The following is a 13,457-nucleotide window of genomic DNA, read 5'->3' on the forward strand; positions in this document are numbered from 1 at the left end:
GTGTATCAATCTTGTTGGCAAATATAATAAATTTGATACACATCGAAATTTGTTAACTTCTAAACTAAAATTAAAATTCCTGGCTATATGAAAACGCTATACATAATATAATAAATAAAAGGCTCGTCCGGGATAAATTATAATACCTAACGTAAAGAATTTAGTCAACTGTTAATAGTATACATTGTTTGTTAGAGTGGTAGTTACAGGGGAGGGTGCATTTGGGGTATACCTTCATTTCCAACAAGCTAACCTCTTACTGCTGCCTCTAATTGAGCAGAAAAAAATGTCAGTAATGACTGTATTCAGTCCGTGTTTCACTTTAGCTTCATTGAAAACTCCTATTTGTCCAGTTACGTTTACAGTACGTCAATTTAAAATTTTGATATATAATTTTGAAGATTATTGATTAATCAAAGTTGCTTTCAACAACCCATTAGTCGGAATGAGACAGTAGATACAAATACAGATCCCAAGAATCAAATTATAGAGCATAAAATTCTAAAATAAAACAACCTTCAAGTTCGAATACACTTAACTATTTCATGTTGTTTTCAACATTTTCACTATTGGTAAAATAATATAAAAATATTTCAATAAATGGAACAGCCTCTTAAGGTAGCTGCGTTTGATAAACAGCCCAAAAGTATTTTTTTATATAACGTGTAGACTGTATTATATATAATTCATTTATTGACATACTATACACCACAAAAGGTTTTACGTTGTTAATACAACGATGTTATTCTGTATTTTTTTAACTAAAAATATAATAAATCTTTTAGACTTAGGATTTACAGCACTTTAAATGTTGACACAGAGTTTCGTAAACAACAAAGTTGATCGTATTAGAGAATCGTTAGAACGTAAGGTAGCCTACGTAAGTTTAGTAACGTTTTATTTTATTCACTTTCAAGTGTTTTCAATCAAAGTGACTTCAATTACGAAGATTATTCAAACGACAATAATATGCTTGTTAAATATCAGAAAATCTTTAATCGTATATTGTTTTAAAAATGAAAGAATTATTTTATGAAGATAGAAAGTTCCTTATGAAAAACATCAGTTCAGTTTTCAATTATGTTTCAGTAGTTATTAGGCTTCAAATACTGAACTTGTCTTAATAATAGGCCCGGCTTGATTTAAAAATGGAACGATAACTCGGAATGCAATAGGTTGTATGGAGGTCAGGTGTGGGTGTTTGTGTGCTTAACTGTCATATATGACTTTTTTTGTAATAAACAGTATCTATGTGTATAATACATGGTATCTCTGCACTCCAGGATACATTAATGAAAAATAGAAATGTTAGGTGATGCACTATCGGATAAGTTAAACACAATTATTTGTCTAGTGCTCTTTAGAATAAGCGAATAACAAAATAAATTTCCAGTAAAATATATCTTATAATAAGTTGATAACAGAACAAAATCATGCACTCTAGAACAAAATTAATAGCAATATACTTTTGGAAAAACTAATATCGAAATATCCTCTATATGTACCCTAGAAAATGTAAAAAAACAACAACATAGTTTCTTTATATGCCTATATGTTAACAGGAAAATACGATTCATATATAATGTACAAAACATAATCCATACCTTTAGATTAATGAATAATAATTAAATAAATCCATGAAATGTACCCTATAATACAATACTAACTAAAAATAATTCCTATGTGTACCCTAAAGAATATAACAACTAAACGTCGTATTTACCTAAAGTGAGCTAGAATAAATTAAAAAAGTAAAATTCTTGCCTAAAGTATCCTAAGAAAACTTAATGAGAAAACACCATCTCTACTTAATAAACAATAGGATAAGGTAATACCAAACAAAAGTTTTCTCTAATGCACCGTAGAACAACGGAAATAACCACATAGTTTGTGTTCTAGGATAAGTTACTAACAAAATAAGTTTATACTGAGTGTAACTATTTGATATAATATTTGCTAAATCTACGCAACTTAAACATTAATATCCAAAGTTATTTATTTTTACTAAAGAGAGAACTTTCGAGATACCTGAAATGTAGTAATATGCTACGATTTTAAAAGCTAAAACACCTTAACATGATAAACAAGTTAATATGAAGAATGAATCGACGTTTGTAGTAAAATAGGTATGAAGAAGAAATAAACAAGAACAAAAACGACAAAGTGATTTTTTTATGTTTTTCTGTTTCGTTTATCCATATAAAACTTCTAGTCGTATTCAATAAAGATATATGAAGCTTGCATCTCTGTAAATGTGGTTAACCGAAGTAAATTCCTGGTAAACAAATTTTCTTCTTTTGTACCAGTCGCCACGACTTCTGTTTACTGTAGGGTTTGGGACAAGCTATTAAAAATTGCCTGCTTTTAACAATGTTTGGCTACTTATTTTTATGAATTCATGTACATAATTCCTGACTCGAACGTACTTTAAAAACGTATATTTCGTATTGGTATGATGAGAGAAATACTACTCTCTAAGTTTTTATTGTGATATATTAAAACTCTGGTGTCGTTTTCAAGTATATATTAAATGAATCGATTTATTTTCTTGGTAAGCTATCCATTAAAGTAAGATCTGTTTTTATTGTCTCTTTTTCTTCTTGTGTGACTAAACTTTTAGAACTTGTTATAAGTTACCTACCACACACACAAACCAGTTTGAAATATTGTTGGCACCTTATCTTCAAAAAATAAATTGCAATTTGTACAAGGTTATTGCGTTTTCGATGGCTAGGGACTGCAGGAAACTTTAATTTGTTACATATATATAGAAATGAGTGTATGCATATATAGTTTAACGAATATACACTAACTGTCAAGATACTGTTTCCAGGTGTGTGTGTTTTTAAGAAGTATTTTGATTCAAGTTTGGGGTATTTTAATTTTTTCATACTTTCGCTGCTTTTATCAGGAATTGGAATACTCTCAGGAACCACAGGTCGATTCTTTCTATTTAAGAAAGAAGTGATATATATATATAGGGTTTTCCTGTTAAGTCTTCAGTAAGCTTCAGAAGCTCACCACAGGAAGAGATTGAGATAATCATATCACATTTCACGTGACCATTAACAACCATTTCTACTCTGTCTGATTTCTTCTCACGGCTCTAAATATAGCAAGATGGTACATTAGTTCTAAAATAGCAAGTATATTCATTAACTCCAAAACAGTAAGTTGATTAATTAACTCCAATATAGCAATTTTATTTATAAGCTCCAAAATAGTCAGCTGATACATTAATTCAAAAAATAGTTAAATATCCAACGACTTAACTAACCAACTTCTTTCCTGGAGTGTTGGGGATCTAACGAAAGTGAGATAAACGTTGAAGCACACATGAGGCAATGCATAATATACTATAAAATACTGTATTATACAACTTGCTTGATGTAAAAGTCATATCCAACGAAGAGTTGTGATATTCTACAACTGATGACAGTTTCTATTTCTGTTCTTTCATTACTGGTTCAAATATTTTATACTTTAGTCGTAATGCAGTGTCAATTACGAGTATTGATTTTTGGATAACTCTGTATTAGCTATCGAAAAGAGTCAAACCGTCGATACATCATCACGGAAACCAATAATTTCCTGGTGACCAAGAGGTTGTTTTTCTTCTTTACTCTCAGTGTGAGACCGATAATTATATAACAGATTTTGTGCCGGTGTCAGTGCCATCCACACGTAATCAGTGAGATTGATGCTGATATTTCTGGTGACCCACAATTCAGCAAACAACGTAAAACGTGTACTTAACAGTAATGTAAACAATCACTTTGTATATGCAACAATTGTGAAAATAAAAAGAAACCCGAAATTCAATTCACAAAACAACAGCAACTGTTTGAGAAGCACGTGTATTTTTTCAAAAATAAAATGAGGTATTTTGGATAATACTTGTTTATATAACATAATAAATTGAAATACGACAATACAGTTAAATACTTCGAGGATCCAGACGTGGTTAGCAGCACACAATGTGTCACATTTATTTTGATTAAAAATTAGCTTATGAATGTTTCTTATATTATAAAGTTTATTGGGCTTTATAAGTTTCGACACTCAATAACGTATGCTAGAAATGATGTACCACAGAGGTAGCTACATTTCTTAAAAATCAGTGGGTGTGTCTTGCTATTTTTATTGCAACAGACACTATTATTTGTTTTCTCAAATATATTTAAGTTGATAACTAAACTTGTTATATTTTCGTAGGTATGGTCTAATATACAAAATGTTTCGATAATTAAAACATATTTTGAGGCCCGGCATGGCCAGGTGGTTAAGACACTTGACTCGTAATCCGAGGATTGCAAGTTCAAATTCCAGTCACACCAAACATGCTCGCATTTTCAGCCGTGTTGGCATTATAATGTGAGGGTCAATCCCACTATTAGTTGGTAAAAGAGTATTACAAAAGTTGGCGATGGATTGAAGTAAGCACCTCTGCAGTTACGAACATGTTACGCTCTTCTGGCTTCAAAGCATGTCGTCCTCATAGAACTCCATATTTAAAGCCTGTTCATTTAGAAGCACAATTGAGGTATGCAAGAAAGCATGTAGATAAACCCTTTACCTATTGGAAGAGTATTCTTTGGTCAGACGAGACTAAAATCATGCTTTTCGGCCATAATGATGTTCGCTATATTTTCCGTAAGAAGGGGGAACGAAATCTTCCAAAAAACACCGTCCCAACAGTTAAACACGGAGGTGGCTCGATCATGCTATGGAGTTCCTTCGGCTCTTCTAGTGTAGGCAGTCTCCACCCCGCGTCAACGGAATCATGAACAAAGAAGAGTACGTTGATATATCAGGCACTTATATCAAGAATGATGCTCGGAACTTGCGGCTTGGGCGTCGTTGGATCTTCCAGCGCGACAATGACCCTAAGCACACATCAAAATATGTGCAATCCTGGTTGCAAAGGAACCATATAAGCGTTCTGGAGTGGCCATCGCAGTCATCCGATCTAAACCCAATTGAAAACGTTTGGCATGAGTTGAAGACCAGGGTTCATCAGCGTAATACGGAAAACATGCAAGATTTGGAGGCCTTCTGTGAAGAAGAATGGAAGAAAATTCCAGTCGAGTACTGTCAAACGATCATGGAGGGCTATGAGGAGAGATTGCGCCAAGTAATTCATCTGAAAGGCTACACAACTGACGATTAAAGTAGACGCACGAACACTTTCTGCCCTTCCTATGTTTAGATATTTGTTTATAAACAATTTATTTGTCGTTCAATTTACATAAAAAGTTATGTAGATGTGTGTTATTATAATATTTATAATATACTATAACTTCATTATCCTAATCATCATACTTTTTTAAGTTATGAGTAAAAACTACTCATGACACAGGGGTACGAACACTTTCGGTCGTAACTGTACCTTAAGCAGACGAAGAACGAAATGATACTTTTTCTATTTCGCACTACACTTATCGTTCAAACTACCAGCCTATACATTTCTGTACAGTCAGACATTTGAAACAGTTCCTCTGTATTCGATCATGGAAAACGTTAGAGAAGAATGATATGCTCTGAATGCGACATATAGGCGGTGGAACCATTTCCAGTATAAACTACCATTTGAGAATTATTTTCATGACGCATATCATAAACTAGAGCATGGTTGGACGCGGCAATACGGAATATCATGAAGTGGCGAGGCTTGTAAGTCGTTTTTATATAACGTACAAAACCACTGTGTATATCACACGTACTTACAGTCACGTGAAAAAGAAAGGACACCTTATAAAAGCCTCTGTATTTTTCTTACATTTTTGGATATATAGATATTTAATCTCAATTTCAACAATACTGAGAGATTATAGGAATATAACTAAACAATTAAAACTGAAGAAAAACTTCTCAAAATCTTCTGTAAATGTATTTCTACAAAATGCATATTCTAACTGAGAAAAAAGTTACGACACCCTTCCCCCTAATAGCTAGTGTTACCCCCTTTGGCTGAAATAAGTGCAGTGAGACGCTTCTTGTAGCCATCTACCAGTCTCTGACATCGATCTGAAGAAAGTATGGCCCACTCCTCAATGCAGAATTCTTTCAGCTGTGAGATGTTTGAGGGGTTTCTTGCATGTACAGCCCGTTTCAAGTCACCCCACAACATCTCAATGGGATTAAGATCTGGGCTTTGACTCGGCTATTCCAGGACTCTCCATTTTTTTAGTTTTCAGCCAGTCCTTGGTGGATTTACCGGTATGTTTTGGGTCATTGCCGTGTTGCAGGGTGCAGTTCCGCTTCAGCTTTAATCTTCGTACAGATGGACTCACATGATCCTCAAGCACCCTCTGATACACAGTAGAATTCATGGTGGATTCTATGATTGTGAGGTGTTCAGGTCCTGCTGCAGCAAAGCAGCCCCAAACCATGACACTTCCACCTCTATGCTTCACATTTGGTATGAGGATCTTTTCCTGGAATGCTGTATTTGGTTTACGCTAAACATGTCCTCTGTTCTGGACTCATCTGTCCAAAGAACATTATTCCGGAAGTCCTGGTCTTTGTCTACATTCTCTCTGGCAAACTTCAGTCTGGCCTTGATGTTTCTCTTAGAGAGCAAAGGTTTCCTCCATGCACAACTTCCATGCAAGTTAAACTTGTGCAGTCTCTTTCTGATTGTAGAGGCATGCACTTTCACATCAACAGTAGCCAGAGCCTGCTGTAGGTCCCGTGATGACATGTGAGGGTGTTTGGAGACCTCTTTTAGCATCTTGCGTTCTGCTCTCGGGGTGAACTTGCTTGGACGACCAGACCTTTGCATGTTGGCAGTTGTTTTGAAAGCCCTCCACTTGTTGACTATTTACCGGACAGTGGAATGGCTGATTTCAAAATATTTTGGGATCTTTTTAAATCCCTTACCAGACTCATAAGCTGCTACAATTTTCTTTCTGAAGGCCTCAGACAGCTCGTTTGCTCTCACCATGGTGCTCACTCTCACTTCAACAGTCAGGAGCACACCAAACTAAATGTCTGAGGTTTAAATAGGGCAAGCCTCATTCAAAATGCTGAGTAACGATCTTCTAATCATGTGCACCTGGTGTGATACACCTGTGTGTGAGTTGAGCCATTTTAAGCATGAATAAATGTGGGGGTGTCCTAACTTTTTCCTCAGTTAGAATATGCATTTTTGTAGAATTACATTTACAGAAGTTCTTGAAAAGTCTTTTCTTCAGGTTTAATTGTTTAGTTAAATTCCTATAATATCTCAGTATTGTTAAAATTTAGATTAAATATCTATATATCCAAAAATGTTACAAGAATACACATGCTTTTATAGAGTGTCCTAACTTTTTCACATGACTGTATTTGGTTATTTATTAATTGTCTTGTACGAGTAACATTTTGACATAATTAACTATAAATTTCAGTAAGAGGTGCTCTAACGAATTGTTTTTTTAAAAATAAGTTCATATTTGTTCTTATACTTTTTTCACATAATTTGTATTCAGATATGATTTGAGTAATGAATTAGGAAACTTAGAAAAAGGTTTATAAAACATTAAAAGAATACAATGGGCCTTATCTTATTTTCTATTTTATGAATCTTGACAAAATATCTAAGGTCCAAGAAATTTTCAATTTTATTTCAAATAAATTGAGATACATAATGGTATGTTGATTAACTAAAGTAAAATCGTTTCTTTGATGCCCATCTTGAAGGACAGAAAACTAATTATATTTCCGGGTCTTTTTTAACGCAATGATGACCGCGATCGCCATGAGTCGAGAATTTCTTGTGTCAAGCATTCTGTAGCAGAAGGTAATTTATCACACTACCTATACCTCCCACACCATTCCTTTGTCTAATTGTTTTTTGAGCCATCAAATGGAAATAAAAAATCAAAGGATTAATCAAAATTATGTTTAGGATTAAACTCTAATCAAGATTCTTTAAATAACGTTTATAGTAAAACTCTAACTCTAATCGACGTTTATTATCGATTTGAAAATAATCAATAAATAACGGAGTGGGATGTTTATTTCTTGGCATTTTTCTCAAGAACATCTTTATGATAAAGACCAACTCTACTTTCTAGACATGAGAGTTGGGGTGAACATTTAAACAGCTTCGAAGTTTCTGTGTGTAAAATATTACAAATGTCGAATGAAGGCTATTCGTAGGATAAAAATAGTGAATTTCTCAGCCATTTTTGTAACTGATATTTGTAAATCTCACTGAAATCTAGAAATATGATTAGACATAATGGTATTTAAGTAGAACAGTTTTTCGACGTGAAAAATCCCAAACTGCAAACTATTCGTTCGATATTTTTATTTTAAACCGTTTGAGAATCCTGTCCATTTTTTTCATCTTATTGAAAATAACAATCAAATTTTCGCGCAAATGGCAAAAAATGTATTTATTTCTATTGTATTTAAAATGCAATTATATTATAAAAAATAACTGGGTATATTTTGTACGATAAAACTTATAAACTAAAAACATTCTTCACATTTAGGGAAAATAATAGAATAGTACATTGCAAGTGCATATGCACCGCTAGGCAAACTTTTCTTTGAAAATCAAAATTTTAGTATCCTAATACTAACACTTATAAATTCTTCTCTCGAATACATAAATGAATACACCGACTTACTTCTACGTGTAATTGGATGTGATATTTAAGCGATTCTTGCCTTTGTCTTCTTTTTCCCTCCATGTACTTTAGGAGATAAAAGACTGAGATTCCTTAGTGTTTACAACTGAACTGGTTTGCAGTTTGTGATAATTAGTGAAGATAAACGATTATTTACAATCAGCTAACTTTCAAACCTTTTCGTATTAACTTGTTTCTCTAGACCTATGCAAGGTGGTTAAGATACTTGACTCGTAATCCGAGGGTCGCGGGTTCGAATCCTCGTCACACCAACCATGCTCGTAATTTCAGCCGTGGGGACGTTATAAAGCTACGTTCAATCTCACTATTCGTTGGTAAAATAGCCCAAGAGTTGGCGGTTGGTGGTGATGACTGCCTAACTACCTTCCCTCTTGTCTTACAGTGCTAAATTAAGGACGGCGAGCGCAGATGACCCTCGTGTAACTTTTCGCAAAATTCAAAAACAAACCAACCTACAGACTTCCATTAGAATTACAGCTAAATTTCATGTATCTTCTCGATCAGTTTTAGTTCTATTTATCATATATTAAGCAACGAAACATAACAATATCTGGCAATTACAATGTTTTGAAGCTATAAAATCATATTTTAAATTTTAAAACACTGTTAGACAAAAATGTTGTCATTGAATTTTATTTTATAATTTAAAACTGACAAGAATTTCATATATAGACAAATTAGTGCGGTTCGTCCAGCATGAGTTGAAACACAGTTGCGTATCAACTAATCCAAAAGACAAGATATAAAATTTTCCACCCAAATCAACGACAAAACTGCAGTTAAAATAGGTTCTGTGAACACTAATATTTATTTATTGAGTAAAGTTACTGTGGGACATCGTTCTGATTAGGCAATATACAATATTATAGAACGTCTGAGTCATTCATTAGTATGTTCAACTCAAATTATTATATTTTGAAAATGGATATATATTGAATAACCAAATAGAAAATGTACCGCAATGTCTTTCCTACAAAGAAATTTTCCAAAAATGTAAGAAGTTCAGGTTTCATAAACATTAGTTTATGCTGGGAATTCGAGAAGGGGTTTGATGCATACTTCATTTTTGTTTGTTTGTTTGTTTTTTGGAATTTCGCACAAAGCTACTCGAGGGCTATCTGTGCTAACTGTCCCTAATTTAGCAGTATGAGACTAGACGGAAGGCAGATTGTCATTACCATCTTCCGCTAACTCTTGAGCTACTCTTTTATGAAGGAATAGTGAGATTGAACGTCACATTATAACGTCCCCAGTGCTAAGAGGGCAAGCGTGTTTTGTGTGACGAGGATTCGAACCCGTGACCCTCATATTACGAATCGAACGCCTTAACCCACCTGGCCATGTTGGGCTTCATTTTGTAGTATGCTCCTAAAGCTCAGTTGTAGGCATCATCTTCAGCGACTGATGAGCTGCTGTTTGTAGCACAGCAACGTTTTCATCTTTCACACAGGCGGTTTTTTGGTATTGAGGTTCCTTTCTCCCAGGGGTCCACTTGTTCTTAAGAGTTATAGCAAACTTCTCTCTACAGCAGAAACCCAGAATGATAAGAAGCCCTAAAGCTATGACAGCAGCTACGATACTGCCAATAATCATTTGCTGTCTTCTATTCTCTACATAACACCGGAGGTCTTCCTTCGTGACCTCTGTAAGCAAAACGCTTTTCAATCTAGGAAGACTTGCACAATGGTCCCCCGCTAATACAGCGGTATGTCTACGGATTTACAACGCAAAATCAGGGGTTCGATTCCCCTCGGTGGGCTCAGCAGATAGCCCGATGTGGCTTTGCTATAAGAAAACACACCCAACACACTTGCACAATGTACGTTCATTACGTTACTTGGAACCTCTAAGAAATCATTTTTATTTCTTAACAACTTTCGTAACCACAGAATTTTACAATTGCAAATTAATGGATTATCTCTAATGTCTAAGACGTCAAGGTTATGCCACGGAAGTAAACTTTGATTAAATTTAGTGAAGGCATTTCCACGAAAGCTTACGTATTTTAGATTGGGTAGATCATCGAAAGTATGTGATTCAATGTGATTTAAATTTTTATTATGAGATATAAAAAGTTTCTGTAAATGTATGTTGTCAATAAAAGCGTCTTCACGGATGCTACTGAAGAATGGCGAGCCGCTAATTCCAACAACTCTTAAATACCTTAATATTTGAAAGGAGTGTAGTTTAAATTATTGAAATCTATTTTGTCCAACATTAAGTTCTTCTAAACGACAGAGATCATTCAGTGCGAGTGTACAAGTTTTATGAAATTCATTATCGCGAAGGTTGAGGATAAGAACTGAGTTTAACTGTTGAAATCCACCAGAATGAATGTTTTGAAGACCACAACCATCCAAAGACAGCTTTTCAAGATGTCTCAAGGAAGAAAATGCCCCTTTAGGAATCTCGGTTATGGTATTTAATCCAATATCTAGCTTTATCAAAGTAGGAAGAACCCGGAATGCTCTAAGATGAATGAAGTTCAGTTTGTTGTCTGTTAATAACAGACGCCCATTATTACATTGTTGACTTTCCACGGTTTTGTTCAGGTTGCTTAGATATGTTCACAGATATGTTTTTATTTTTTTTCCAACTACTAGTTGGTAACGCACATAAAGCTATATATCAAATTAATTCATTTGATGAACTACAATTGAAATTACATCATTACGTGGGATACTTACCACACGTAACATTTAACCTTAGTTACTTTTGAGTGAAATCGAGAGAAGAAGAGATAGATAACATCAAAAAATAGATTAAACACGAGAAGCTTGAACTACGAAAGTTGGTTTAGACAGCTAAGAAAAGCGAACCATAGTCTTCTACCTTAAGAACTGAAGAGCACACATACACTAGTTAGACAAAGTCGCCAAGTAACATCATTATAAGTAAGTCATTTTAATAAATATTCACGAAAAAAGTGAGAACCTTGAGAGACCAACTTCTCAGACTACTGTGTATTTTGTCTCAAAATTATTCAGTTTAAATATTGTGATTTAGTCAAATAATTATGATGAATGAATGAATGTTAATTTTATAACCATTAAACTATGTAGAAATGTAATATATATTTTTAAAACATTTAGCAATATAGTAGTATGTTTCATAACTGCAAAAAAAGAAAAGACAGAAGTTATATGAATCCAAAGCTAGCGAAATCAACTTGGAGGGTTTGTAGTTTATTTAGATAGTACAGTTAAATTATTATTTAGAAAAATGAAAATGAAATGTGATTCCAATACGTGGAAAAGGACAGTGAATATGAACAATTAGTTAACTCTCTCAGTATAGTGGACCCGGCATGGCCAGGTGGTTAAGGCGATCGACTCGTAATCCGAGAGTCACGAGTTTGAATATATGTCACACCAAACATACTTGTTCTTTCAATCGTGGGAGCGTTACAACGTGACGGTCAATCCCACTATTTATTGGTAAAAGAGTAGTCCAACAGTTGGCGGTGGGTGGTGATAATTAGCTGCCTTCCCTCTGGTCTTACACTGCTTAATTAGGGACGGCTAGTGTAGGTATTACTAGTGCAGCTTTACGTGAAATCCAAACAAACAAATTCTCTGTATAGAGATGGCACGGACGCTCATATTAAAGCAATACAAAAGCTTCTAGATATGGCTCATTATAAGATACATACGAATAACTATCTGATATAGTCGCTTTATCTCCAGCGTATATACCGCTTTTCAGCTATCTAGATCATCCCAAAGTCGAAAACCAGCGAATATCCCAAATCGAGATCTCTTATTTTTGTTCATCATCATATTTACTTAACAGGGCTAGCTCCTACGTTGATTTAGCAGTAATAGAAATTTTGTAATCATTTAATAGGGGAAAAAATGTTCGCAATCTTTGACCCGTATTTTATTATTATTTTATGCAAAATTTATGAAGTTTCATAATACACTCTATAACCTATTAACCCGCGTAAGACATCTTCCAAAAAAACCAAACAGACAATATTAAGAGAAAAAAATCGCTAAATAAATAACCTATATAGGCCTGATTACTGAACTTGAAAAAAAGGAACCAAACAAGATCGGGATGGAAGTGTAATTGTCACTTTATCAGCTAATGATCGCGTAGCAGAGTACTCTGTCTCGATTTTACTTGGAGAATGAAATCTCTGCATTACTGGCAAAACAAATACAACGAGAATTACCAATTATAAAATATTACTATATTATACGATAGTGGTAAAACTAGTATTATAAAGTTAACTAAAGGGAAGGTATACTGTTAAAACTGAAATTGTATTCAAACATTAAGGTTTTGAAAGATGAAGTTCCCACGCTCGTTTCCAAGACACGTGTTCAGTAATGGTTGGTTTAAAACTGTCTTTTTTAACACAGAGCTGACCTAAGAAGATCGAAATGTTGTTGTTGTGCTTTATTTTAATTAACGTTTTTCAATACTCATACCATCCGTCCCTAATTTAGTAGTGTAAGACAAGAGGGAAGACACCTAGTCATCGCTACCCACCGCCAACTCTTGTGCTACTCTTTTACCAAGAAATAGTGGGATTGACCGCCACATTATAACGTCCTCATGGCTGAAAGGGCAAGCATATTTGATATAATGGGGATTCGAATCCACGACCCTAGGATTACTAGTCGAGCGCCCTTACTAACTGACCATGCCGGACCAAAAAGAGAGGGGCTGGTCATACAAGAGTACAAGTTTACTGATATTACGCGTAAGTATGCACAATATTTTTTCTTGTTATTCTAATAAAACTAGTTATGCAAATATCTAATGTGAATGTTTGGTACAAAATTCTATAAACATTCAGATCAGTTG

This window comes from Tachypleus tridentatus, chromosome 1 (genome assembly GCF_004210375.1).
Source record: "Tachypleus tridentatus isolate NWPU-2018 chromosome 1, ASM421037v1, whole genome shotgun sequence".
In the NCBI taxonomy this organism is placed as follows: Eukaryota; Metazoa; Arthropoda; class Merostomata; order Xiphosura; family Limulidae; genus Tachypleus; species Tachypleus tridentatus.